This window comes from Parambassis ranga, unplaced genomic scaffold (genome assembly GCF_900634625.1).
Source record: "Parambassis ranga unplaced genomic scaffold, fParRan2.1 scaffold_63_arrow_ctg1, whole genome shotgun sequence".
In the NCBI taxonomy this organism is placed as follows: Eukaryota; Metazoa; Chordata; class Actinopteri; family Ambassidae; genus Parambassis; species Parambassis ranga.
Window position 1 is genome coordinate 141,809 of NW_021144808.1, and position 18,795 is coordinate 160,603.

Below are 18,795 nucleotides of genomic sequence, written 5' to 3' on the forward strand. Positions count from 1 at the left end.
TTATCTCTTATCTTATCTTAGGTCATAGCAGCAGTCACCTGATGAGGTCATGTATCAGCTGAACTCAATTAAATTGAATTTTCCATCCAATAAATGCAGCAGAAATAGAAACAGTAAGGTGCATAACATTCCTCCAGGACATAAACCTTTGCATTTCAATATACCAAATTAAGTTGGATGAAACCCCCACATCGCTGGGCTCCTGTCTTCACAACGTGTAAGCTGCCCTCCTATAGGGTTAAAAACACAAACACACAACACTCATGTTGATCCTGAGCATCACATAAACATGTGAATCTTTCATTAATATTGAAGTTCCTCCTTTGTTCTGGGAAACTTACAGAAGCTTCTTTGAGAAGTGGTTCAGCTGGGCCATGAACTTCAATGCAGCGGCTTTATATTCCTAACCAGAAATCTTTGTTCATAACTTTACCAATGTCAAACTAAGAAGAACATGTGCTTTGTGTTGTTCTTCCACTGACTGAAACATGAAAAAAAAGCTGTCACACATGGCTCGTTGGTCTAGGGGTATGATTCTCGCTTTGGGTGCGAGAGGTCCCGGGTTCAAATCCCGGACGAGCCCTCATCTTTGAACTTCAGTAGATAGGATGGCTGCTTCATGTTTACATTTACAGCACATAAGTTCATATTCCAACTTAGTCCCTGTAAACAGCTGTCTGCTCAAACTCTTAGAAGCAATCATTCTAGAACTGCACTGCACTGAGGACCAATGTCCAGGGAGAGCTGAGGAAGAAGTACAGGGGCTGTAAGGCAGGAGTGAAAGTAGAGGCTGCACGTAGACATTTTAAGCCAGTGATCCCCTCGGCAATAATAAGGAATGTCAACTCAGCTGGGCCATGAACTTCAATGCAGCGGCTTTGTGGTGATCTGCAAGAAGTCATCATTCACCTTGAAAACAGTAGTAGCACAAAACAGTATTGTTAGTTGTAGTTACTCTCACACAGAATTGAATGGCTATAAAGAAATGTGAGTTTTCATTTTACATTAATTAATTAATTACCAATTAATTAATAATTAATTGAATTTTTGCTCGTATCAAATGAATAAACTCCGATCTTTATTTACGGACTCCACAGCAAGATAGGAAACATTACAACAGCGAAGTCTCCTCCAGCAGATATTGGAAAGAATTCCACTCAGCCGAGAATCCGCGGTACGTTTAGTCATTGTGCTGCTTACGACCAAACGAAGCGCTGGAAGAACGTAACGTAGGTTGATTTGCACAGACACACATTTAAATGTGAAATTGTCCGGTTTGTTTATTTGTTTGTTTTTTCTGCTGCTGTTCTACAGTCTGAGTGAAAACATGCACTAGTGTGGGACATATTCCAGTCACAGGTTCATTTGCGCAGACACATGTTTTAACTTTAATAATCACTGATGTGACTTTTCTGAACTTTGTTTGTCTATTTGTCTGTTTAATTTTAATGTTGACATGCTTTGTGACCTTAAGATAAAAACATTTGAAGGACAAAGTTACTTTAAATGTTTGCTTCATTATTATTTTGAAGCAGTTTGTGCCTCAATATTATCAATACATATTTCCATGGCTGGTTGGTGCCTAATCACCAGCTTAGCCTGTTAGAATGAAGTAGTTAACTTGACTGATGATTTGTCGGTATCATGCTAGAACACTGTGCCAATTTAGAGTCAAAAACATGTAAGTGCAACTGTCATCAATTAATCGTCAAATTAATCGTTATCGGCTAAATGCCACAATTAATCGTGATTAATTTTTTTGCCAATATCGCCCAACCCTAATCAGTATATATAGTAATAATATGAAGTAGTTGAGATTTCCTGTGGATTTTAACAGGTTGTTAAACTATTTTACCTACAGAAGTAAACACTTAATGACTATTTCAGAGACAGATTCAACAAAAACTCGGTGACAAACTAATTACAAGTGAAACAACAGTTTGTCAAACATACTGGTGCTACTACACTAACAGCCTCCATATCTGAGGCCTTCTCTCATTTACAGAGACAAAAACTGGCAAATCCCATAGAAAAATGAACCAAACTGCTTAATGCAGATAATACTGAAACACTAAAAATACTAACTTACAAAAAGATGCATGTCCTTATTTTTATTTGCTTATAAAACTGCTGAATTCACAACAAACCTTGTGGATGTGTTTATAATGATGCCCTGCCTCATCTGCTACATCAGTGTTTCCCTGTTCATATAATGCTCCACTGTGTCCTGACGGTCCATCACATGTGTTTTATTCTTGCTGATAAGAATAGGAGCAGGTGGCTGTGCACTGGCTCGGCGAGGCTGAAGCTAGCAGGCTAACAGGAGCTAACATGGCCTCATTACAACATGGGTTAATGCTGAAAACAACTCTAACTCTCCGTGTCTTTGTTAGAATCTCCTCATGTCCATTGTGTGTGGGGAGGCAGCAGAAAAGGCAACAACATGTCATCAGACAAATAATACCATCTACTGTAACTGGAAGTAAACAGCAGCTTCCTCCCAACTTTTCTAAGTTTCTTTAACATCAACCTAACGTCACCTGGGGCCATGTGACAAACAGTCAGGCTTCAGCATGAGCTGGACTTGTGGGATGACACTGACGTTACCTCCTCCAGCTTCGACCAGCACTGACGGTTCTCTTTACGGTGTTTTACGCTCGCTCGAAGAAAGCCACTGGCTTTGTTAGGTCCGTTACTATAGTAACGGTATTGCAGCGCTGTGGTAACCAGGAAAACATGGAGTGGATTTCAGTGGTGAGGTTATTCTCTTACGAACTTAGTGGAACAGAGTTTTCACGAGCAATCGAGACAGCATTAGGTGGAGTTTCCTACTCACTAAATGTGGGGGGGTCCAAACGGGCCGTTTTAAAATGTGGGGGGGGCACGTCCCCCTCTGATATAATGGTAGCGACGCCTATGGATTTAGTAGTAGCCTAATCCACGTATTAAAGTACATCTGCATGCAGGTGGTCCCCTTACAATAGAACACGTTTATACCTTTTCCTTTTACTAAACAAAGTCATTTCAGCACGTTTACAGGTCTCCCCTGCTGTCTGTCATGTACGGCGCAGTTCCAGCCCGATGCACACCCAGCAGCACAGACACACACGCAGGGGAGCAGGCACCCACCAGCAGACAAAAAATATATAAAAAATAAAATATATTGCGAAAATATGCCGACTGCTTCACTTCAATAAATCGCGACTGTATTGTTTCACATTAACTACACTTAAGCACTGGCTGTACCCCTGCATACAAGTGCTGCTTAGGCTAACACAGAGCGTTAGCTCTGGGCTAACGTTAGCCTGCCAGCTACACTACAAAAGTAAAGCCAAGCACTTTTGGATTGCTTTAGCTGGCGGCGAGCTGTGCTCTCAGTGTGTTAAGGATGAATTCAACGTGCCTGTGTAGAAAACTCCAAGTACTAACCGTGTTCACCACTTACCTCTGACAGCTATATGACGCGACCATAGACGTTAGCTACAACGAATGCTAACTAATCTTAGCTGCTTGTAGCCTGTCTACCCCAACATGAACAATGACTGACACTTCTTCCTAAACTCAAGGTCCATTTATCTTAAGGCATGCACATTGTTTCACATAAAGATAATAAACTTACTAAATAGAAGACAGAAAACTTACCAACAGTAGTTTCAAGCAGAGGCAGATGACGGGTAGGACAGAGGCTGATCTCCTACGCATGCTCTTGCTCTGCTAGTTGAACTCATTCGGTTTGAGAGGGCCACGGGAGTCAAAGCAAATATATATTTATGTTACATCTGCTAAACATATTTGGGTATTGTTGGAATTAATAACATTTTCATAAGACAAACAAAATAATAATGTTTCACCTCTAAGAGGGGCTTGAATCAGTTTTTTGAGTGCAGTGAGTCTGCTCCCCTATGTCCTCAACATGTGTTTTTAGCATTACATCCCAGTCAGTGGTGTCAAAGCAGTCCCTCAGACCATCCTCTGCCTCAGCTGACCACTTCCTGATTGAACGTGTGGTTTTAGACATCCTTTTGACCAGGGGGGTGTACTGTGGCTGCAGGTGAACCAGAACCATAAACGCCTCGGGGTGCTTTGTCTGCAGTCTTGCTGTTACTGTGTGTATCTTCTCACAGGCAGCTGATGCGTCCGCGCTCGGTGGGGCGTAAACACAGAGCACGATCACATGACTTAGCTCCCTCGGCAAGTAATATGGCCGCAGGCTAACAGTTCCAAGTCCTGACAACAACACAGTACACTGAGCCCCCCACCTCTGCTCTTCCCACAAGTGTTCGTGTCTCTGTCGGCTCTCACAGCAGTAAATTTTTTTTTTTATTTATTTTAGATACTGTATTAATCCCAGAGGGAAATTCGTTACGGCTGCTGCACAAGCAGTGTCATACAATGACTAGCAAGGCGCGCCACAGGCTAGGGTGAAGTGTCTTGCCCAAGAACACACAACAGTGACTAGGGAGGAGTTGGGATCGAACCACCAACCTTCCGGTTATTGGACAACCCTGCTATCCCACTGCGCATTGGACTTCTAGTTAAACACAGGAGAAGTGATTTAAAGGTTGTGGGTTCGAGTCCCACCAGAGTCAAAGTGCCTTTTAACTTCCTGTGGCGCCGTCCTTCAGGGTGGATACAGCTCCTGTCCAGAGCTAGAAAAAAAGGACTGCACCCAGACATCCCGGAAAACAGCGTCTCTGCCCCCGGATTGTGACCGTACAGGTGGACAGAGATCTGACTGGTGTGAGCTTTTGCTTGGCACAGAGGCAGCTAATAAACTGAAAGTTGTACCTTTTTCAAATGACATGGTGAGGAGGAGAACAGAAGATCTCTCAGCTGACATTCAGGCACAGCTGCTGGATAGACTGCGATCATGTAAGAAATGTTCCTTTCAGTTGGATGAATCAACAGAGCAGAGCATCTCCAGTGCTGCTCAGTTGATAGTTTTGGTGTGCTATCCCTGGAAAGGAGATATTTTGGAAGACTTTCTGTTCTGCAAGTTACTGTGCAGATAAAGTCTGTCAATCCAGAGATTAAAGCTGCTCACTGTATGCTGCTGAACATGAGGCACTGCTGGATCACTCTGAGGTGCGATGGCTGTCGCAATGGCTGCAGCACAGAGCTCAAACTGTACCGACCAGCTCAGAGGAGAAGAAGAAGGAGCAACATCACATCAGGAAGGAAGGAATTGTCACTGCAGAACTGAAGAAGCTACTCGGGGGAGTGTTGGTCCCACTTAAGATTAAAATTTAGGGTGTTTTCACACTTGCTCCCTTTCGGCCCTCTAAACGAATGCAGATCGATGACTCAGGATTTTTGCTCTATTTAACCCTAACTCTATTTTCCCTGAATGTGCAGTAATTTAACCAGAAACACAGGAGAAAGCCGACATTCTGCTTCAAGTGAAAACTACCCAGACTTCAGTGCAGTGGAGGAGTCTGAGAGCTCTAGTGGACCTGGTGTGAACAGAAAGAGGACTAAATTACATAAAACCAGTGACCCTGACATGATTTGAACATGCAACCTTCTGATCTGGACTCAGACGTGCTACCATTGCTCCATGAGGTCTGTTCACAGCTTCTGCTCTTCCAAGGACTCGGTTTAGCATGACATGATTAGCTTGATGTTCATATATGTGTTACACATTATTACTAGATGAGCTGCAGTGAAACATCCAAGCCACCACGTCCCAGCACATATCAGAGATGCAGAACAGATGGAACAGTCTTATGGAGTGATGGAGGCCATGAAGCCTCCTAAAGCTTTGAATGGAGCTAAAGTCATGATGCACTGACCTTTCTTTTTATATAATGTCTCATAAGTATTTGTTATAATATTGCCCCAAAAAGTCAGTCACACTTGTGTGAAACCAGCCTGTCCAGTTAGGATCAACACTGATTGTGGATCAGTTTCAGCTGCTGTTGTGCAAATGGAACAGACAACAGGTGGAAATGAGAGGCAGTTATCAAGACAGCCCTATAAAGGAGGTATGTGTTATAATACTAAATTATGTCTTCAGCTACGTTATACTCATTATTAATCCCAGATTAAGGTGTCATTTAGGAGAGAGATTTAAATTCTATCTTTATGTAACTTCTCCTTCTGATACACTCTGATAGTTATTCAGTTACAACATGCTGACTGGAAATCTGCAAAGTGAGCCCTGAATTTTTAGAGAAAGCAGAAAGGACACCAGTATTACTGTCCAAACTAAACTAAAGGTTCCACTGAGATTTGAACTCAGATCACTGGAGTCAAAGTCCAGAGTGCTAACCATTACACCATGGAACCTGCTTCTCATGGGTCTTCTTCTCCTCCTCTACCCGGCCGACTGTCAGCAGTTTGACAAAGACTGAACACTTTGCATATCACTGTCCTCCATGAGGAGGCTGTCCTCCATGTCTAGATAAGGCTTGCTGTCTAGCAGCTGGGAGAAATGTCTTTTGTGGCTGTGGCATTAGCCCAACATTGAATCATAAAGTTTATTTGTTGCATAACAGGAAGTGGTCTTGTATTAGGGTGTGACCCTCCTGAGAAGCAGAACCTCTCCTCTGATAATTGTCTCTCATTGGACAGATATGAAAATTAGCCTGAGCTATCCGGGCTCTACATGTTGTTACAGAGAATAATTCTGTGCAGACAGGTTAACTGAAACAGAGAGCATTGATTCAGGGTGAACTTCCTGTGTGTGCAGACAGTGGAGGTGGTTTCAGGTGTTATAAATTGGCATCCCCATGGTTCAGATGAAGAAGTGGTTCCAGTTCCTCACAGGTCCTGTGTTCAAATCCCGGACGAGCCCACATCTTTGAACTTCAGTAGATTGGATGTTTGCATTTACAGGATTAATCTTTATTCCAACTTAGACCCTGTAAACAGCTGTCTGCTCAAACTCCCAGCAGCAATCATTCTAGAACTGAGACCAAATCATCAACCGCAAGCTCTACTTCCGACTGTATCCTGGGGAAGCCACTCCACGCCTGTGTGGACTCCCCAAGATACACAAGGAAGGAGTCCCCCTCTGCCTCCTTCAGGTGATGCTTTATGGCCTCTGATGTCACCTGGAGATAGTGGAGAAAAAACAGAAAAAAGAAGTGAAAGAGGAGCATGACAACTAGAACAAGAACAACAAAAAGTTTCAATTACAATTAGGAAAACGATCAGAAAGTGAAAATGATGACACGTATGATCTCTGCCAGATCCCCACCTTTGACTCCTGGAGAGTCTGAACGAGCTCCTCATTGTCAAGTATATTCCCCTTAGAGTTAGAGAGAAGCTCAACAATGCGGTCCTCGATATCTTTCAGCTGATTGCGGTCAGCGTTGATGCGAACAATCAGCTTATTGCTCTGTTCCTCAAGATGTGGACTCTCAAGACGCACCACATCACTTTAAAGAGAGAAACAAGTTGCAGGGTAATTGTAATTTTCAAGGGTTTTGGAGGTAGAGAAAGGAGAAGAAAGGGGGGAAAAGAGAAGGAAAAGGGTAAAGTTGTGAATGTGAGTCTTAAAGTTTGGTTAGAATTCAATATCTGTCTTGTGTCTACCTGAGCAGTTGGTCCTCCAGGCCAGACTCAGTCACAGTGAAATTGATGATTGTAACTTTAATACATTTCTGGAAAACAGAAAAAAATGTACATGCCAAAGACACATTTTACATTCATCGAAGCCAGGATCACACACACTACAATTCTAATGAAACACTAATTAATTTATGAAGATTTAACTGTCATGTCCCTCTGCATCATCAGAGCCTTTGTTTTTTCTGTCTAACAAAACGCTCCTCAGACTTATTCGGCCGTTACAGTCACCATGCAACCCCTGGTTTGAATAAACACTGGAGTAAACCCTTGCATTCACAGGGTCCTTCTGCTCTCCTGGCTGGTGTTGAACAAAAGGGCATTGCACACAGGTCTAGCTGGCAGGTGATTTAATGTCTGCAGAAACATGGTTTGATGCCAGGCGTTCATTATACTGCCCAATATGTAGCTTCAATGGCAGAAGGATTCACAAAGGTTCTTGTGTGCGATACTGTTTTTATTCCAAACGTGTGCTTCTTGGAAAGCACATAAATACCTATTATAGTTGATAGCCGTTTGGGATTTTGTGAGCAAAGGTTTGTTGAATGTGAATTCCAAGACTCCTTAGTGACCTAACTGTCCTCTGGTGCACACTTGCTGATGCCAAGTGTATTACCTACAGCATTCAAGGAAACATGATCAGACATGGAAACACAATAAGAAGCAGTGAAAATATCTTAATTTAGTGCAAATTTGCAATGCTGAACGAGCTGGTTGGTGTCCTTTCCACTGTATGAAGGGAAGCTTGGTATTGTTGCGTTAGGTATGCTGGGGCGGAGTCCAGTCTGTGACTTTGTCTCTGACTGTGTCTGAAAGGAGGTTCTATTTTCATAGAATACATATGTCCTCTGAATTAATTTACGCCACCTGATCCTGTGGGTCGATCATAAGAGGCCAGCGACGGTCTTTGGTTACCAGGATTCCATTCTCTGTAGATACAGTGTCACAGGGCAACCCTTCAGTGTTCCACTGGAGGATGTGTCGTGACCTTCCCTGGTCACCCCGGATTGTCAGATTCCGTCTCCTGTATTCAGAACATTGAGTGAAAGAAAATACCCTGGGTTTTGTAGTTTCGCCTTTTGCAAAAGGGAGAACACAGTGAACACAGGCCTTTCAGTCTGCTTCACTCCCGTCCATAAGTGTTCTGCCCTTCCCTGTACACAGGCATGTTTTATTGAAAGTTGAGGTACATTTGCATAACAGATAAACAGTTCTTCAAGACCCTCGTAGGTATTTTCATATTGGGACATGTTGCCCCGTTATCCACACCTACTTATTATAATAATGTTATTTATGACTGTGAAACACTCTGTTTCCCTCCTATGTTGGATACTTATCTTACGTCCACCTTCACCATAACAAAAGGGCTCCAGTAATGTAAACATCCTCCCTAACTCTCTGTAAGGGTGTATGTGTGTGTGTGTGTGTAGAGAGTCCCCCTTTTTCTCTGAATAAAAGCATACATACGAGTAAATATGTGCTCTGTATCATGTCAGCGCGTAGGTAACCTTATATACTTCCACAGATGTCATATGGATCACTCAGAAAGTCGATCAGGCTGAAGGGGGAACTGATGGGTATGTTTAGCTTCTGACACTGCTTAATCCACTGGGGAACAAGAGTAAACAGGGTATATGGTATTAGCTGTTACTGCTTTTTCACAATATGTTTCTAAAAAAAAAAACTCTAGACCAGGCTCACATTGGCCATGCCAGCTGCACACTTTATCACAGAGGCCCTAAAGGTTTTAAACATCCCATCACACTGTACCTACCAGCTGTCTATGGTGGGAAGTGAAGGCTCCATAGTAGGCAATGCAGGCAGCTGCAATGCATACATTTCCCACAACACTGTTGATGTCCTGCTCAAGATTTGCAACATTTTTTTCCCAGCGTATCTGCTGTCCCCCAGAGCAGAAGTCAGTTTCCCTGCTCTGTCCAGTCGAGCCTGTGTCAGAGCCATTTTGTAGGTCCTTCATCTGATCCTCCACCTCCTTAAGTTGTTGTTGCTTTTCCCTTAGTGTTTCTTGGTTGTATCCAGCTCTGCCTGCGTAGGTAAGGGTAGCGGGAGAAGAGTATGCAGACCAGTCACACAGAGCGGTGCATGGCAGATGAATAGCCAAAGTGACAAAGGAACAGACAGCAGACTGTGAAGAAATATTGCAAATGTGCATGTGTATCAGTAATAATAAACTGCACTCTTTATGACTGACCTGTGCTTTAACCACGTTTTCTCTTTCTTTGGAGTAAAGATCCATAGCTATGACCCACATGCACAACGACCCGTAAGCTTTGGACGCCTTCTCCACCTAAAAGCAGCACATGATAAAGTATTACACCCAGCACACTGAAACAAACTGTGTCAAATTCCATCTATTTTTTCAGAATATATCATTAAATCTACATAGCCTACAGTACAGTGGATAAAGGATATAAATTACATTGCCATTCCAATACTGACATTAGAATAGAATAGAATCTGGCTTTTATCAGGTCAGAGGTGCTGCTGTCCTTAGTCTGAATTTATGACCATCTCGTACCAAGCGGAGCTCCAGAGAGCAGAAAAACAACTGATCTCATCTGCCACAGCCTGAACTGCAGAAAACAAAGTTATATGACACACTATGAAATTACTTCTTAATACATTCAGTATCCTCAAATTACTTTGATTTTCTATAAAACTTCCTAACACATAACACTTATGAAAATCACATTATTAAGTGATAAACACATTTAAACATGAATACTTCATGTTAGGGGCACACTCCTCTATATCTGAACACACACTGCAGAATCATTCTTTCACCCTACACTAGACAGGCTGATTTCACACTGTGGCCAGATCAACCTGTCTCTGGCAACAGGTTAAGTACACAGGCTTCTGAACTGCTGTGATCTCCAACCTCACCTTTATTTCTAAGATATTTCAAAGGGTGGCTGCAAGTCAGGTCCACCTACAGCACCGGTCTGAAGTGTTCCTGGATTAAACAATAATCTGTTAAATATCACAGACCAGAGTGAAATCAAGTCCTTTTGAGGCAGAAATAAGCCCCTGGACTCACTGTGGGGCCACAGTCCCTTTTTGGCAGATGAAAACACCAGTTTTTGAGGTTTATTATTTTAAAGGGGTCTTCATGGTATAAATGTGCTGGCTGCATCATAAGTTCTTGTTATTTAATGATAGTTAATTATAACTTCCTGGACCTGCAGACTCTTTGTCTTCATATGGGCTGAATGAAGGGAGACTAGCACAGATTTGACATGTGTGACTTCCACATGCTTTCCTACCATGAATGGAACAAGTCAAGCAGCACATGATGTGTTTGTGTAACACTGGAGATGTTAGCTGTACATGTGCAGAACAAAGACATGACCCACAGCAGACCATCATGTCCTTCTGATCAGTTTATTGAGTCTGTTTGTGTCCACTGCTTTCAGTCTGCTGCCCCAGCACACAACAGCAAACAAAATGGCACTGGCAACCACAGACTCATCAGCAGCAAGTTAGGTGATATTCAGGCCTAAAAAAATCCTTCAAACTTGGCACACATGTATAAGGCCTTCCTGCGATTGAGTCCTGTGAATTTGGTGCCTGTGTGTCAAAGTATTGCTGAGAAATTGCTGGAAATACGGTAATCAGGTTTGGCTTTTCCACATTCAAGCCTGTGCCATTCAGACACAGAATGGCCAAACCTCCAAAATTGGCTCAGAACTTAATGTTCTGAGCCCTGGACATGTTTGCAAAGTTTCATGTCTCTAGGCCACTCAGTTAGCTACTTAGCTTAGCAAGTGGCTAATGAGCTGGAACAAACATTTTGTCACTCAGTGGTGGGAGTTGAACAACATAGTCAAATATCAGCCTGACATTCCTAGAAGAAGAGAATGTTTCTTCATTGGAAGGAGGCCTGAGGTGTGTCACATGATTGCTGAGTTAGTGCTGGAAATCATGTTTGGATCCCTACAGGGTCTCTGTAGGACCCAGAGGACAGAGAGTCCCACAGTGCAGACAGGCCCCCCTCTCAAGGGGACAGGCAGGACATCTGGCCGGGGGACAGGGAGGGGCCAGGTGGAGGGAAAGACAGTGCAGCAGCTCATTCTGCTGCAGACAGAGGGAGAGAGCAGACCATTCTGAGAGAGCTCCAGCAACTGTAAGTTAAGCTAGTTTCTTCTTCATGCTAATAGCTTAGCATAGATCCCTGTGCAGGTCAAAACAGCTCATATTACCAGTGTTGATGCATGTACTTTTATACAGCTTCAGTGATTTGATTCTGCAGGATCTGTAGCTGTAAAATTACAGCTGAAAAACTTTTCTGTAGCAGAAAAAGTCAAATGATCCAATCTAGGCCACCTGCATTGCTGCATTAATTTCAGATTGCAGCCTTTCTCCCAGTTTTTCTTTGACATCAACAGGCATCAAGTAGAAGCAGAGATATATGATATATTAATGCTGAATGAATCTTGAACCCCTTTTTCTTTCAGATGACAAAGCCTAAGCAGATGCTTACATGTCCTGTATGTGGTGGGACCTTCTGGTACGTCTCCAGGCACCTAATGAAGGCCCACCACATACAGAACACACAGGAGTGCACCCTGGTCAATGGTCTGGCCACAGGCCATATAGCCCTCGGCTGTGTGCAGTGCCAGTGGGGACGGCCTGCACCAATTGCAGGGACTGGTGGCCAAAAGCCGGGCTCTTCGGGAGAAGCTGGCACAGCTGGAGGTGAGTGAAGGGTAACAGTATGGTTTCAGTTCATAGGATTAGACTGATGAAGTATGTGTAGTATGTGAAGCTGGGATTGTGTGTGTGGAGTCTAGCATTACCCAGCAGTGAGGGAATCCTGTCTCTGCCAGGCGGATGCAGGTCCCGAGCGCCTCCCGGCTCACCAGCTGCTGCTGCTTGCGAGCCTTTACGGCAATCTGGTGCCCCAGGATTGTCCTGTTAAGGTCCCGTTACATCTTTTTCAGGTAACTGAACAGGACAACCACACCCTGTGCCTTGAGCCGGCTGTGCTGCGGAGGGGGGTCTCAAATAGCCGATATTTTGTGGCCCCCCACTTGACATCAAAGGTTTTTTTTGCATATTTATACAGATCCTGGCCAAAAAGCCACCAAAGGAAGGCTAAAATGCAGACTTTGCCTCCGGGTGGACAAAGAGAGGAGTGACACACCCTGGAAGTGTCAGGCTGTGATGTGCCCCTCTGTGTTGTGGTGGACAGGAACTGCTTTTTCAAGTGGCACAAATAATGTGTGTGCCACCTGAACTGTATATAATACTTGTAAATAGCTGTACAAAAAACGCCATAAGGCATTTCTGTATTCAAGGTAAATAGTTGTAAATAATTTTGTTTTTTGCTACATCTGTACATATTTTTTGACATTTACAATTTGCATAAGCATTCTAAGTTATAAAAATGGTTTGTTAAACATGTTTGTGGTTTGCACAGTAAAAAATCTAACTTTTTCCCACTCGGATTTTATATTTTTGTGTGATTTTAGGTCCAGTGTGTTAACACAGTATGTCAAATGAAAAAATACACCATAGTCACACTTGTGGGGTTGTACTGAAAGAATGACACTAAACAAAGCAAGGTGAACCATTTTAAGCTGAAATATAAAGAAAAAATTAAAAGTAGTCAAAAGTGCGTTTCATCTTCTGATCCAGCGGCCTCTCTTCTTGCGTTTCCCCCCTTTTCGGATGTGGTCTTCACGACGGGGTCTAGGACGCCGATGCACATTCAAACTTTGTACTTAATAAATATTTCTCATTCAGTTCGCTGAGTCTCTCATGATTGAACTGTTACTGAGATCCATCCTGTCCAACAGACAGGCAGCAGCTCAGAGGACAGATGCTCCACAGACAGGTGCAGCTTCCTGACAGCTTCCACTTGTGTGTGTGTGTGGCTACAACCAACCTGAAGACCATAGATGACATAGATAAATGGTCAAATATGCACTGTGTGTTCAATATAGGGAGAGGAACTTCTCCATTTTTCTGTTATGTTCACGTACATTTCAGAGGGAAATACTGTTACTCTACCCAATATTTGTATAACTTAAAGTTACTTTTAAGCGTAAGTTAAAACAAATATTAAAAGATCAGGTTACACTAGTGGGTCAGTCTCTGAGCAGTGTGTAATATGAGTTGTTATAATCCCCTAAAATAGTAATCTTTCCCTCTTAATTTATCACATTTCATTCATATTCAGCATCCTTTTGTAGCACATATATCTTCACACACTGCCACTGTACATACTTACAGTTAAAGAAAAGCTGGAACTTTATTCATAAATAAGTTTTTAATGTCTTTTCACATAAGGCACTTCCTCATGTTACTCAGACTTTTCCTAGTAGTCATCTACAGGGAAATGAAACAGCGCCATCTCAAGTCCAACAGGAGTAGTAAGAGTAAAATAAAAATAAAACAGGTTAGAAATTCCAAACGTTAATAAACATTCAAGTAAAATCCAGGCAAGTGAAGACTGATAGTCATATATAATACAACTAAAACTGTGTGCAGGTAAAATCTTGTCTACTATAAATCCAATATGGGTATAACTACAAGACAGTGCGTTAGATTGTCTGATCTCAGAGGGAGGAGTTGTACAGTTTGATGGCCACAGAAAGGAATGACCTCCAGTGGCACTCAGTGGTGCATTTAGGAGGGATCAGTCTGGCTACTGAAAGTACTCCTGTTCCTCAGCAGCACGCGGTGCAGGAGTACTTTCAGTGCCAGACTGATCCCTCCTAAATGCAAATATATATAATAATGTTACCTCCATTAAAGTGCTGATGCTTAATGACATCCTGTCTATTTACCTGCAAACAATATATATCTTAAAGAGGAGTCTTCACAGTGCAAAATGTTTGAGTTTGGCTCACGTCCTATGAAGTGGCCGTTTCACCACAAACCGGCCACGTAGTAAGCGTAGGTGAGACTTTCTGATGCGTGTCCAGCTGAAGTGACTACAAAGTCCTGCAGGTCCGAGAACAACGTTTATTTTAATTCAACATTCCAGAGAATGAACCCAATCCACTATTGGGTTTATGTGATGCAGACAGGAGGAAGGCCACTGTCGTCACCTCCAGCGTCTCTCACCCACCCTCTTTCCTCACCAGCTTTTTGACCATCTGTCTGTCAGGACTGACAGGTAACTGCAGCGGCACCACAGGGGTAATGGTTGCATCTTCATCCTCCTCAGTGGTGCAGACAGGAGCGGGGCCACGAATACGTGCAGACTTGGCTCTTAAACGTGTTTTGAGCGTATCTTCCTTTGACTGAAATATCAAGCATGTGAGAGAGAAGACATTAGAAGAAGGTGGTTAGTACACACACACACACACACACACACACACACACTACCTTGCGTCTCTCATCAGCGAGCCTCATCTTCTCATCAATCTGTTCTCTGGTGCAGGGAGCTTTTTTGCCCCTCAGAGACTTAAGTCTGGCAGGGTACCTTCGCCGGAACCCTTCACTGTCATCCAGCTGACACACACACACAATGTTACATATTTTATCATAGCATTGATATTGTGAATGAAGCATGCTAACCAGGTGCCCACCATGATGCTGTAGGCCTCTTCTGCGCCACTGCCGGCCTCTCTCTGCCCTTCTATGATGATTCCCTGCTGCATCAGTTCCTCCAGGATCTCTCTGGCCTTTGGACGGTTCTGTTCTGTGCCATTTTGCAGCAGCTGACCTGGAGCAGCAGACAGAACATAAACACATTTTAAGACACATGTTTTCTCTCTCCAGCCTGTGTGGAGCACATCCTCACTGTGCTGTGTTTCTTTGTTTCCCTCACTTTCTGTGACGCTCACTGATGTTAGAGGAGGAAGGTTACTGGGCACTGTGTCGGGTAAGTTGGGGATCTCTGTGTTCTCCATCACCACCCCGCTGTCCGCAGTGCCCTTCGACACAGCAGAGTCCCTACGACCGCTGAGTTTACTTTTAGTTTCCTCCTGGCAGCACACACACACACACACATTATCACAATTTGACAGCATCCTGAATCCCAGACGTGACGTTGTCATGGTGACATCATCATTGTGTTGACATATTGTCATGAATACAGTAACTCAGCAACAACAATGATACACTACAAAGAGATTGAAGTAAATTTTGCCAATTTTTGCTGGTGTAAATGTAGAACCAGAGAAAATCTGTCACGCTTTCATTTCAGAGGACAGGTATAATTTATATTTAACTAAATCTAACACTAAATTCATTTGTAGTTTTTTTAATTCAGGTTAGTCTACAAACATTTTAAGGTTTATTATTATGTCAATGCCCGTTTATTTATATATCACATTTATAAGGGCATTGCCCACCAAAGTGCTTAACATTAAAATACATGAAATAAACTCAAAACTAAAAATACATAAAAGAGACAAACTGCAGTAAAATACAATAAAACAAAGATACAATCATGAAGCTAAAATCCCCAAGAGCTGCCAATACTCAGGCAAAGGCCAAGATTATTAAGTATTAAATTGTTTCATTCAACTTATCCTTTTGTTAGTGACATGTTTTAAAACATAAATATTAGCACTATGATGTGATCATTTTAAGGGCCATTTATTCACATTTATGTTCCATCCTGTAATTTGATTGACTGATTTTATTGATAGGTTGTATGAGTTCGCAGAAGTTTCTCACTTAGAGTTGCTAGTTTTGGTTAATAATGAATGAGAATCAGCAGCTAAATCATTGGTAGGATACAGTACGTAAATCTCTGTAACACGTCTCCACACACCGAGCCTACCTCCTGCACCTCCGCGGCTACCAGCGGCTCAACCGCCGTGTGCGTCGAGCTTAGGCATCCCATCTTCACCTCACAGCAGCGGTATGAAGTGAGCCCATAAAAAGTCCTCAAACATGCAGTTTAATCAGATTTCTTCTTCGTGTCTGTTAACCGTGCAGCCCAGCATTCCCTCACTACTCGGACTGTTGTTTGTCTCCATGGACCCGCCGCGTTGCTAAGGGCGCCGTTGCCACAATAAATCTGACCCCGGTTAAAGAGGCGACACCCAAAAGAAGCTCATGGTGTCACTGAGGGCGCCACATGTCACACTAGTGGTCACATTGGTCCACCTTATCAGAGAGCCCTGCTTTTCTGTGTCCTGTCCCCCAGTCACAAAAACTGCTTTCCAATTTTAGTGCATTAAAAAAACCCTCCTAGCAGTAGGTGTCAAAGCTGCACCAGTGGCCTGTGCTAATGTAGGGGGGGTGCAATCTGCAGATCTAAAACCAGACCTGCCAAATCATCAAATAATCGACTGAAGACAATCCGCCCAAAACTGCAGTGTAGTTCCTATAAACGGTGAGATCAGACTCTAGACCAGACCTGGGCAAAGTACGGCCCGCGGGCCACATCCGGCCCGCTTGCGTCTTCAATGCGGCCCGCGGACTCGTACACACAATAAAAAAAAAAGAAGGCATCAAAAGTCAGCTGTCAGCACGGCATTACCGGTAACGTCTTTCCAACCCTCCTTGTCTCTTCCACGCTGGTGTACTGCTTCATCCCATCTACTTTTTGTAGAGACACGGTCGCGCTGTGTACACTTTAAAAATGCTGCGCGACTATGCTGAAATGTACGGTAAAGCGAGAAGAAACGCCACGGCGCATTCAGATGTTACCCGGTGCTGCAGCCGACATCGTCATCTGCTCTTAAAAAGCTCAGACCTTGTCCAACTTCAGAGCTTTGGGAGTGTTTTTAAAATTAGTTTTAACTCTAATGGTTTTCTTCTGTAAAAATATCTTACATCATCTGTGCTGCTCTGCACTGTGCGGGAGTGTGTTCAACATACAACCAGCAACACTCAGTGGACCTGGACACACACAGAGGACAGAGGAGAGAGCAGTAAACACACAGACCAGTTCACATCATCAACTCCCTCCGCCACACACTGATTCTGAGCCTTTTTTCCGCCAATGCGACTTTATAATATCGCTATCTTTCCATTCATTCAACTCCGCGCAACTCTCTCCTCCTCCCGTCCGCGTTCACACACACGTACACAATAAGCGCGGATATGTTCACAGAGAAGACGACCAACGTTCGTGATAATGGAACATCGCACCCTAACTCAGCACAGACAGAGCTGGTAACGCAGCAAACATTATAGGTGATTTAAGGGGAAAGCGGTTGCGTCATATGACAATAGTCACATATGAATAATAACATCAAAAGCTGTTTATTAATCAGTTAGTTGCCTTTAGTTTCCATATATCTGATTATAGTATTTATGCTATTAATGTATTTATGTGGTTATCACATTATTTATTTTAACCTATTTTTACCAGAAAATGTCATTTTACAAAACAAGAACAGGCTGATATATGAGGTCAGTGTTGACTTCATAGTGAAATAAAAACCTTCAGCTTCAGATGTTTTTGTATGTTTTTGTGGCCCTTTGCTTTTCTAATGGAAGTCTATGTGGCCCTTGCAAAAAAATAATTGCCCACCCCTGCTCTACAGACTGTGAGAGAAACAGTCTGACTGAAGACAGGAGGCAGAAATGTCACTGTGTGGATGTCAGCTGCCAGAAAACACCACAGAAGAAGAAGAAGAGGCAGAGGAAGAAGAAGAACAGAGAGGGGAAAGTGTTTGTGGTGACAGTGGATTGGAGTAAAGCTCAGCTGCTACAACAGAACAGTTTCTGAACACATGTGTAGCCACCAAAACTACACCTGGTACAACAAAGGATCACAGTGAGTGGAGGACCAAGGCTGGAACCAGAGGACCAGAGCTGAGCTCTGGAGGCCAGAGAAGTCCTCCTGATTGAAGCTGAAATGAAACAGTCAAGATGTGAGTGAAGTCCAGACTTTCTGCTTTAATTCAAGTGTTTGGACAAAAGTGTGGCATTAACCATTCGGGAGCTTTAGACATCATATAGCTCATATATAATGGAACAAAGGGCTGACAAGCAGCTGCATGTCCAGGTGAGTCCTGTTCCTGGTTCCTCCATGACTAATCCAGCAGATCAAAGTCCTGGAGGTGGTTCTGAGTGCTACATTTACATTTGGTAGCTGTTCACTGGAGCTCTGAACCCTTCATCAGGTGTGCCGTGTGGAATGATCCCATCACACTTCATCGGTATGAAGCGTGTTATTGAGTTATGGTAAATACTTACATCTATGCCAGCCACTTGTGTGGCAACATGTCGTCCCAATCTCATATTCATGCAGCCATATTGTGTTCTATATACAGCTATACCCTA

General features: G+C 43.1%; 2 non-coding genes across 2 annotated transcripts; one reads left to right on the forward strand and one right to left on the reverse strand.

Annotated features, from left to right (window-relative positions):
• The first annotated feature begins 511 nt into the window (after positions 1 to 511).
• On the forward strand, positions 512 to 583 carry trnap-ugg (transfer RNA proline (anticodon UGG)). Its single transcript has one exon. It is a non-coding gene; the product is annotated as a tRNA-Pro (tRNA).
• Positions 584 to 6,216: 5,633 nt separating this feature from the next.
• trnaq-uug (transfer RNA glutamine (anticodon UUG)) lies at positions 6,217 to 6,288 on the reverse strand. Its single transcript has one exon. It is a non-coding gene; the product is annotated as a tRNA-Gln (tRNA).
• Positions 6,289 to 18,795: the final 12,507 nt, after the last annotated feature.